The sequence below is a fragment of the Vicugna pacos genome, unplaced genomic scaffold (genome assembly GCF_048564905.1).
Source record: "Vicugna pacos unplaced genomic scaffold, VicPac4 scaffold_220, whole genome shotgun sequence".
Lineage (NCBI taxonomy): Eukaryota > Metazoa > Chordata > Mammalia > Artiodactyla > Camelidae > Vicugna > Vicugna pacos.
Genome location: NW_027328899.1, coordinates 101,754 through 111,751, shown reverse-complemented (window position 1 = coordinate 111,751; position 9,998 = coordinate 101,754).

Sequence of the window (9,998 nt, the reverse complement as noted above, 5' to 3'; positions counted from 1 at the left end):
TCTCCTGCCTGATTATTCACATTTTTTCTATTGAAGAGGACAATGTTCTGTCAGAGTTTTGCAGGTTCTCTGGTTAGCTGACTGGGTCTGTGGATGTGAGTCTTGGTGCATTTGTGGGAAAGGTTGAGCTACGAGCATCTTTCTACTCCATCATCATTGCCTCCCCTCAAAAAAGCCTCACTGTATTGTGGGAGATAAACATAGTCTGGAAATAAATGGAAAAGATATTCCATGGAAATGAGAAGAAAGTGCAGATTGCAATACTCACCTCATAACAAACGTTTTAAAATAGGGGCCAAAATAAAACAAATATGAACTTATATAAAGGAAAAGAGATCAATTAACCAATAAGATATTACACTCATTAAATTATATATGGACCCAAAACAGTAGATCCTAAATATAAAATGAAATTTTAGTAGACATGAAAGAATTAATTTATTATAAAACAATAATAGTAGATGAGTTTAACAGCTCACTATTCTGATAGCCAGATCATACAGAAAGAATATCTGTAAAGAGACAAAGATCTTAATAGCATATTATATCATTTGATCCTAACTGAGCTATTGGACACTGCATCAGAAAAGCAGAACACATAAACTTTTCAAGTGTGCACAGGATGTTATCTAACGAATTAACCACATATTATGTCATGAAATGAGCCTCAGGAATATTAAGCAAATATAGATTACAGCAAGTATTTTTCCGTACACAAAATTAAGGAACTGTGCATCAACTCTAGAAAGAAGAATAGGAAAAGAACAAACATGAGGTCAAACCACATCCTTTAAAGAAATAAAATAAAACAAGGTCAATGATGAAATCAAATAGGTAATAAAATCATACGTAGAGTAAAATTACAATGAAAACACAGCTTCATAAAACGTATGGGATGCAGCAAAGACAAATCTAACAGGGAAGTTGAGAGCAAATCAGGACTTCTAAAAGGAACAAGAAAAACCTCATAGAAAGGACCAAGCATACCAACCAAAATAACAAGAAATAGGGACAAACAAAACCCAAAGGCCGTAGAATGAGAAATCTTTAATGATTATGTTGAAAATATATAAAATAGCAGTTGAAAAATAAATTACAAATCATAAAATCAACTGCTTAAATTTTTTTAAAAAATATTGACAAACAGGTAAGCATTTAGCCAGGCTTATCAAGAAATACAGAGAATGGACCCAAACAAAATAAGAAATGAAACAGTAGAAATAAAACTTGATATTACAGAAATACAAAAAGAAGATTATGAAAGCAGTCTGAGCTGTTACGTGGCAGTCATCTGAACGACCTAAAAGAAATGGACAAATTTCTAGGAACGTACAGCCTGCCAACACTCAATAAAGAGAAAACTGAGAACATGATAAGAGCAATCAGTTTACGTTGAATAAAATGTATAATTTTAGAAATACCCCTTGATCAAAATGCCTGGATTACTTCACTAACACCTCTTTCCCCTAAATATTTTTAAAAATGAAGAAGGAAGGAATATTCCCAGTTATTCTATCAGTCCACAATTACCCTGATAAACCAGTCAAAGACACTACCAAAAAAAAAAAAAGAAAAAGAAAATGTAAATCCAATATCGTGGATGAATGATGATATACATTCAAAAATCCTCAAAAAATATCAACAAATTAATCCAGCAATACTAAGAAATGATTATACACGATGATCAGTTGGATTCCTTCCAAAGTCTCAAGGATGGTTCAACATACACGAGTCAAGCAGCATGACACATATCTAATAAAGGAAGGACAAAATTCAAAAGACCATATCAATACACAAAGAAAAATCATTTGAAAAATTCAACATACATTCATCATCAGAACTCTCATGAATGTGAGTACAATTGGAACATTTCTCAACATACTAAAGGCCATTTATAACAATTTATAACATTCAGGGGAATGGCTGAAAGCTTTCTTGGAAAATTCGGGAACAAGACAAGGATTCCTACTCTCACCACTTCTGTTCAATAGTAATAGAAGAAAGGAAAAGGGAAAGAAAATGAAGTAAAAGAAACACAAAATGGAAAGAAATAGGCAAAATTTTCAGCAGTACTGAAGGCATAAAATTCTACACAGAGTCCTAAGGGCTCCACACTGACTATTATGAACAATAAATAATTTCATCAAGGGAGCATGGTACAAGATTAATATAAAGATGTCTCTTGAATTTGTCCACATTAATCATGAGATACATAAAATGGACGTTGAAAGCAATAATATTTAAAACCCCATAACCCAGAATATCTTGGAATAAATGTAACCACATATGTGAAACATCTACACACTGAAAATTATGAAACATTGACAAAGAAATTATAAATGATTCATAAAAATGGAATGATGTCTTGCTCTTGGATAGAAAGAGTTCATATTGTTAACATGGGAGTACTACACAATGATACCTAAGGATTTAGTGCAATTCCTGTTATGAAGCTCTAGTATTTTCCACAGAACCTGAAAATAAATAACTCCAAGTTTTCCATGAAACCATTAAAAATTGCCAAAATGATCTTGAGAAAAAACAACAAATCTGGAAGTATAACCCTCCCAGATACCTTACTCTACTACAAACCTACAGTAATAAAAACACCATGGCATTGGCACAGAGATATAATGAATAAAAACAGATAGAGAGCCTAGAAATAATTCCACACATTTATGAGCAATGAAACTATGATAAAAGAGGCAAGAGTTCACAATGGAGAAAAGACAGTCTCGTCAATGGATGGTGTTGGGAAAGCTGGACATCTACATGTAAAACAGTGAAATGAGAGCATTCCCTGACATCATATACAAAAATAAACTCCAAGTGTATTAAAGACCTAAATGTAAGACCTGATACTATAAAATTGCTAGAAGGGAATATAGGTGATACACTATTGGATATACATCATAGGAATATTTTCTTATATCAGTCTCCTAAGGAAAAAGATATAAAAGCAAATAGAAGCAAGTGGGACCTAAACAAACTTGAAAATTTCTGCACAGCTAAGGACACTGTCAATGAAATGAAAACACTGCCTGTGTAATTGGAGAACATAATTTCAAACAACGCAAGTGACCAGGGGTTAATAGATGTAGGTTAATAAATGTAACATGGATTTTGGTTACACAACTCAAGGTGGAAAACAAAAACCCAATCAAAAACAGAAGCAGAGTACTTGAGTTAATATTTTTCCAAAGAACACATTCAGATGAGTAACAGGCAAGTGATAAAATTTCTCAACATTACTATTTATTACATAATTGTAAATCAAATCCACAATGAGGTGTCACTTCACAATTGTCTAATGGCTATTATCAAAAAATCTACAAATAGTAAGTGTTGGAGACGATATGGAGGTAAGAAATGTCTTATATACCCTTGGTAGGAATGTAAATTGGTACAACTTCTAAGGAAACATTATTCAGATTTCTTTAAAAACTAAAATTTAACTACCATAAGAGCCAGTAATAACTTTTCTAGGAAAAATCTGGGGAAAACACCCTAAATTCAGAAGAACCAATGTTCACAACAGCACTGTTTATAATATGCAAGACAGGGAACCAATCCAAAAGTCCACAGTAGACTATGGACTTAAGAAGATATGATATTTCTATAAATATGCAATGGAATATTTCTCAGCCATGAAAAAGTAAAACACATTGCTATTTCAGCATCATGAAAGGACTTAGTAAATATTGTGCTTAGTGAAGTAACTTAAACAAAGACAAAAGAATATAATATAATTTATAAGTGGAATCTAAAGTATAACAATTATCTGTGTACATCTATTTATAGCTATCTAATTATAGATGACAGATAGATAGAAGTATAGATACATACATACATGATAGATAGATAGATAGATAGATAGATAGATAGATAGATAGATAGATAGATACATAGATAGATAGATAGATAGATAGATAGATAGATAGATAGATAGATAGAGACATGATGGAGAGGTAAAGAGATTAGATAGACAAGACTTAAGCAGACTCAAAAATATGGGAAAAAATTTATGTTTACCAAAGTTGAAGGGAAAGGGAATTTTATGGTAGGACATTGACAGACACAAAGTAGTATACATTAAGTAGAGAAGCAACAAGGATAATCTGTATAGATTAATGAATTATACACAATACCTTAAAATAATTGTATGTTACAGTTATGGTAATAATTCATAATGCAATATATCTACAAAGTGGTTTGAATCACTATGCTGTACATCTGAAAATACACAATATTATACATCTACTGTACTTCAATTAAAATTGAAACATATTGTGTATTTTTTTATTTTTCCACTGATAGCATCTTCCACTAATATTGCTTAATTTTACGCTTTACTTTTTATGATTACTGTTTTAAATTATTTCTTTTACTCTTGTGAACATGATACCAGTTTGAAGTATCTATACTTATTGCCCCTGATTTCCTATTTTTCTCTCTTTATCCATATAGTAGAGTAGCATTTAAGAACATAACCAAAGAAACAGTTGCAACTTTCTCATGGTCTCTCCTGAGCATTTTGGACAATGCTTTACATATTTTTGCCATTTAATATTTCCTAGAAGGCTTCTTTTCTACACCTCTTATAAGGTGTCCCGGTTTTGTTTTTTCATCTCATTCTGGATTTGTTTGCCTGTTAAAGACTTTACTTTCACATTATATCTAAGTGATAACTGTAAGTCTTATTGGGGGAGTGATTTCTTATTTCAGTAGTTTGAAAATAAAATTTTATTTACCCTTGGTGTATGTTTTCTGCTCAGAAATCTACTGATAGCCTAATGGGGGTTCCTTTGTAGATTGTCATAAATTTTTTGGCTGAATTTAAAATATTACTCTGTCATTGACTTGCCAATTTGCATATGGCGTATCTTGAAGGAGGTCCCTTTGTCTTAAAGTTATTGGTCTTTTGTTGACTCACAGAATTGTATATCAGTTCCTTACAAAGTTTCGGGAAGTTATTGACTATTATTTCTTTAAATACCTAACAGCTGCCTTCTAACTGTCTTCTCCCTCCAGGATTCCACTCTAATGTGCATTTCCTGAGGAAGTTTCATGGCTACTGTTGAATTTCCTCACTTTTTAATATCTTGTATCTCTGCCCTCTCCTATCATTTCTAGATTTGTATTGACGAGTTTTCTATTCTCCCTTCCACCAAGACAGTCTACTTCCAATGCTTTCTGTTTCATTCTTCATCTCATTTAAGTTCTCCTTGTCCTCCAATAATATTTGTTTATTTTATAGTTTCAGTCTCTATGGTAATGTATTTCTTATCATAATTTATTTTATTCCTGAGCACACTAAACTGCTTTCTCAGTTTTGTTTTTTGGACTGAGTTTCTTTATGACACCTATTTGGATTCTCTATTAGTTATATGGCAATATACCATGACTTTTAAGTTTGTTTGCTGCAAGGTTGACATTGTGTGTGTGTGCGTGTGTGTCTGTGTCAGTGTCTGTGTGTGTCCATCTGTGTGTGTGTGCCCTATAATGTTACTGTAATTGGTCATGATCTTGATAAATTATTTCTCTGATGACACTTCATAACTGAATGGGAGTTGGAGTCCTTGCTTTTGTTTTCTGGTAGCTTGCGACGTTGCACAATTTTTGGTTTTACTTACCTGAGCTACCTCTGATAATATATCAAAATGGCACTTTCCAGTCGCTACTCTTTTGATAAAAGATGTGTTTCATTGTCACTACTTAGAATTCTCTGGTAGTTAATGCCACTGTTGTCGCTGGGATTGTGAACCCTTCCTTTTATCTGATATCTCTTGAGAATCAGTGTACACATTGAGGAAAGGTGTAAAGACAGGTGGGTATTTGGTATCAGGCAAGTGCCTTTGCCACGTTCAGTTTTGCAAGGTAACTTGTCTCCACCAATGTGAATGGGGAGTAGGGACAGTTTCATGAACGTCTGAGTGTCTGAAGGATGGAATTTCTCTCTCCATTGTGGCTCTCTCCTAGTTACCTGTGATCATGAGTACTCGTGTGGTGCAGTTGGAGACCGAATCTGTGTGAACCACTGAGAACCTGTTTCTACTGGGTTCTCTGAACTTGTGGACTCAGATATCCTATTCAGCGGGCCTTGGTTGCAGACACCAACTCTGCTCTTCCCTCAGTTCAACCTGTTTTGTGTGCTTTAGTCCACTGAACTTCATCTGTTCACATGCGTTCTGGAGTATTGTTTGTGTTGTGGTTATTTTTGTTCAGATGTGAACGTTTTACTGACTGTAGATATAAAGGGAGAGACAAAAATAGTTTCAACTTATGTCACATTTTAAAGTATATAGTTTTTCAACTAAAAGCTTAAATTCTAATTAGGAAATTATAACACTAAAGAAAGTAAATAAATCACTTCCCTTAATATCATAGTACTACAAAATATTTTGAATTTCCTGGGTTATTTTCTTCAATGTTTTACCCACCTACATGCACATTTTACTAAAATATACCCCTATAATCTCTTTAAAATCAATTAAATTATTAAAATATTTCCCTGTGCTCTAAATATAGCACTTTTTTTCTCTAATTTATTAATTGTAGCTTCAACATTTCTGTCTTCTCCATCCTTCTACCCTTTCCCCACATGAAACCACTACTTGGTACACTACACATATATATGTGATTCTTTTTTTGTTTTTTAATGATTATTTCTCTTATATCATTATTTTCCCAATTTAAGTGACAACGTAGAGTGTTTTTCCCTGTATGACTTATTTTCCTATGTGCAACACCCTCTGGGTCCAGTCACATTGTTCCAAATGGCAGAATTTTACTATTTAATATACAATGAATAATTATTTATTTTGTTATATATATCCCACATCTATTTCAGCCAATCATCTGTTGATGGGCTGTTGAGTTGTGCTTCTACCCTTGGCAACTATAAATGCTGATGTTAAGAACATTGGGGTAATATATACTTTAAGTTAATTTTTTTCATTTTTTTTCAGATTTATACTGAAAACTGGAATTGCTGCAACATATAATGCTTCTATTTCTAGTTTTCTGAGCACTGTCCACACTTTAATAATAGTGGATGCATCAATTTATATTTCCAACAACAGTGTACCTGGGTTCCATCTTATTGACATTCTGATTAATGTTTGTCATTTGTAGACTTTTTGTTAATAGCCATTTTGGTTGCTGTAAGATTATATTTCATTCTGGTATTTTTATATGTTTTCCTAATGAATAGCAACGTTATGTTTCTTTTTATGTGCATGAATATCATCCACATTTCTGTTTTTGAAAAGTTCCCATGAAGATTCTTCAACTGTTTTTAGTTGGGGTCTTTATTTTTTAAATATTGTGTCTGATATGCTATATATATATTATGGATATTAACATCTTGTTGGTGTCATTGTTTGAAATTTTTCCTTCTATTCTGTCTGGTATCTTATGTCTTCTTGAAGGTTTCCTTTGCTCTGCAAAAGGTTTTCAACTTCACACTTATACAAGAAATAGAATCCCTGTATCGCATAGTACATTGATTTTTCCTCAGTAAACTAAAAACTCTAATTGTTAATTTTCCTTTTATTTTGATTTGGAGACAGATCAAGAATAAACATTGCTATGATTTATCTCAAAGTCAGTTCTGCTCCTGTTCTCAGTCAGAAATATTATAGTTTCAGGCTTTACATTTAGGAAATTAATCCATTTTTTCACATTTTTTATACTATGGAAAGAAGTGTTTTTATATCTTCCTTTTACAAGAACTGTCCTTTTTTCTCAGAACTACTTATTGAAGAGACTGCCTTTTTTCCATTGTATACTCTTGCCTCCTTCTTTGTAGACTAATTGACCATAAGTGTGTGGGTATATTTTCGGACTGTTTATTTTGTTCCATTGATTTATGTGTTTCTTAAGTGCCATATTTTGATGTATTGATTACTGTAGCTTTGTAGCATGTTCTAAACTCAGGGAGGGTAATACCCACAACTATGTTTATTTTTCAAAATAATTTTAGAAACTTTGGTTCTTTTAGATGTATGTATAAATTTCAATATTTTTTATCTTGTTTTGTGAAGAAACTTATGGATTCTGTCAAAATAGAAATTTACTAAAAGAAAAAACCTGAGAAAAATACTAAAGTGAGGAGGATAAATCATACAATATTAACAACAAATGGATTGCTGTATAAATCAAAGAAAAAATTTATAAAGAATTATAACAACAAAAACAAAATCCATTAGGTAATACAGAAGCAGTATTAATAGGGATGCTTATAGCAAAATAATCCCACTTATACAAATAAGAAACATCTCTCTCTTCTAACATATTCTTACAACCAAAATATGTAGCAAAATAATAAGAAAAACATTTTAGTAGAAGGAAAAACAGCTGAAGGGACAGAACATAATTAAATAAAATAAGGATTAAAAATATAAACATTTAATTAAACTAAATAATGGTTTTTGAAAGATAAATAAAGTTGAAAAACTTTAACCACATACATGAGCAAAAAAGAGTAACAAATTAATTAGCTCAGAAATAAATGAGAAGATACAGCTTATATCAAAGAAATACAAAGCAGCATAAGATGATACAACAAATTATATGCCAATAAAATGGAAATCCTAGAAGAAATGGACAACTTCTTAGAAAGATTTAATCTCCAGAATGGAATGAGAAAGATAATATGAACAGATTATCACTAATGAAGTTGAATAAGTATTTAAAAAAATTTCCCAAGAAACAAAATTCCAGGCTTAGACAGCTTCACAGGTGATTTCTGCCAAACACTTAGAGAAGAGCCATCACCTATACTTCTCAGAGATTTCCAAAAATTTCAAGAGGAAGGGAGGCTTTCTACCCCACATTTCTTTATCACACTACTACTAAAACTGGAACAAATACCTCAAAAATTACAGGTTAACTACTACTGGTAAGCATAGATGCAAAAGTCACCACTAAATTGTTAGCAAATCCAACAATACATTAAGAGGATTATACATTATGATTAAGTCCATTATATTCCAGGGATGCAAAATGATTCAATACCACAATTTAACCAGTATGATACACCACACAAACAACCTGAAGAATAAAAGTTATATGGTCACCTCAATAGGGTCATAAATTATTTTGACAAATTCAATATCTATTTATGAATATTTTTCTCCTCAAAGTGGGCATGAGGAAACATACCTCAACACAGTTAAGGTCATATATGACAAGAACTCAGCTAACATTACACTCACTGATTAAAAGCTGAAAGCATTTCCAATAAGAGCAGGAAGAAGGCAAGAATGTTCAATCTTACCACTTTTATTCAGTATAGTCTGGAAATTCAAGCCATAGCTATTCAAAATAAAAGTAAATGAAATATTGCTAATTAAGAAAAGGAGTAAAAGTATCTGTTTGCAGATGTCATACTTTAAAAAGAAATCCTAAAAATGGTGCCACAATACTACTAGGGCTTATCAATGCATTTGGTAAAATTTCCGAATATAAAATTATCATACAGAAATCTTGTGTTTCTACACACTAACAAGAAGCTAACTGATACAGAAAGTGAGGGAACTGTCTCAATTATAGTTGAATTACAAAAAATTTAAGAAATCTATCCAACCAAGGAGGTAAAAGACCTGTACTCAGAAAACTATAAAATATTTATAAGAGAAATTGAAGATTATGCAAACAGATGAAAGGATATACTGTGTTCGTAGATGAGGAAAAAATATTGTTTAAATGACACTATTAGTCAACAAAATACACAAATAAAATTCATTGCTTATCAAAATTCCAAGGGCATTTTCAGACCCTTACAAAAAATAATTGTAAAATTTACATGTAAACACAAAAGAAATGAAATCACTAAAAAAAATGATAGGAAATAAAAGAAACTAAAAAGAGAAATAACTTTAACAAAGAACAAAGAGGATGTATCACTGTCCCTGATTTAAAATATAATACAAAGTTACAGTTTTAAAAAGAATATGTTACTGGCACAGAACAAATAGAATAATGGAACAAAACAG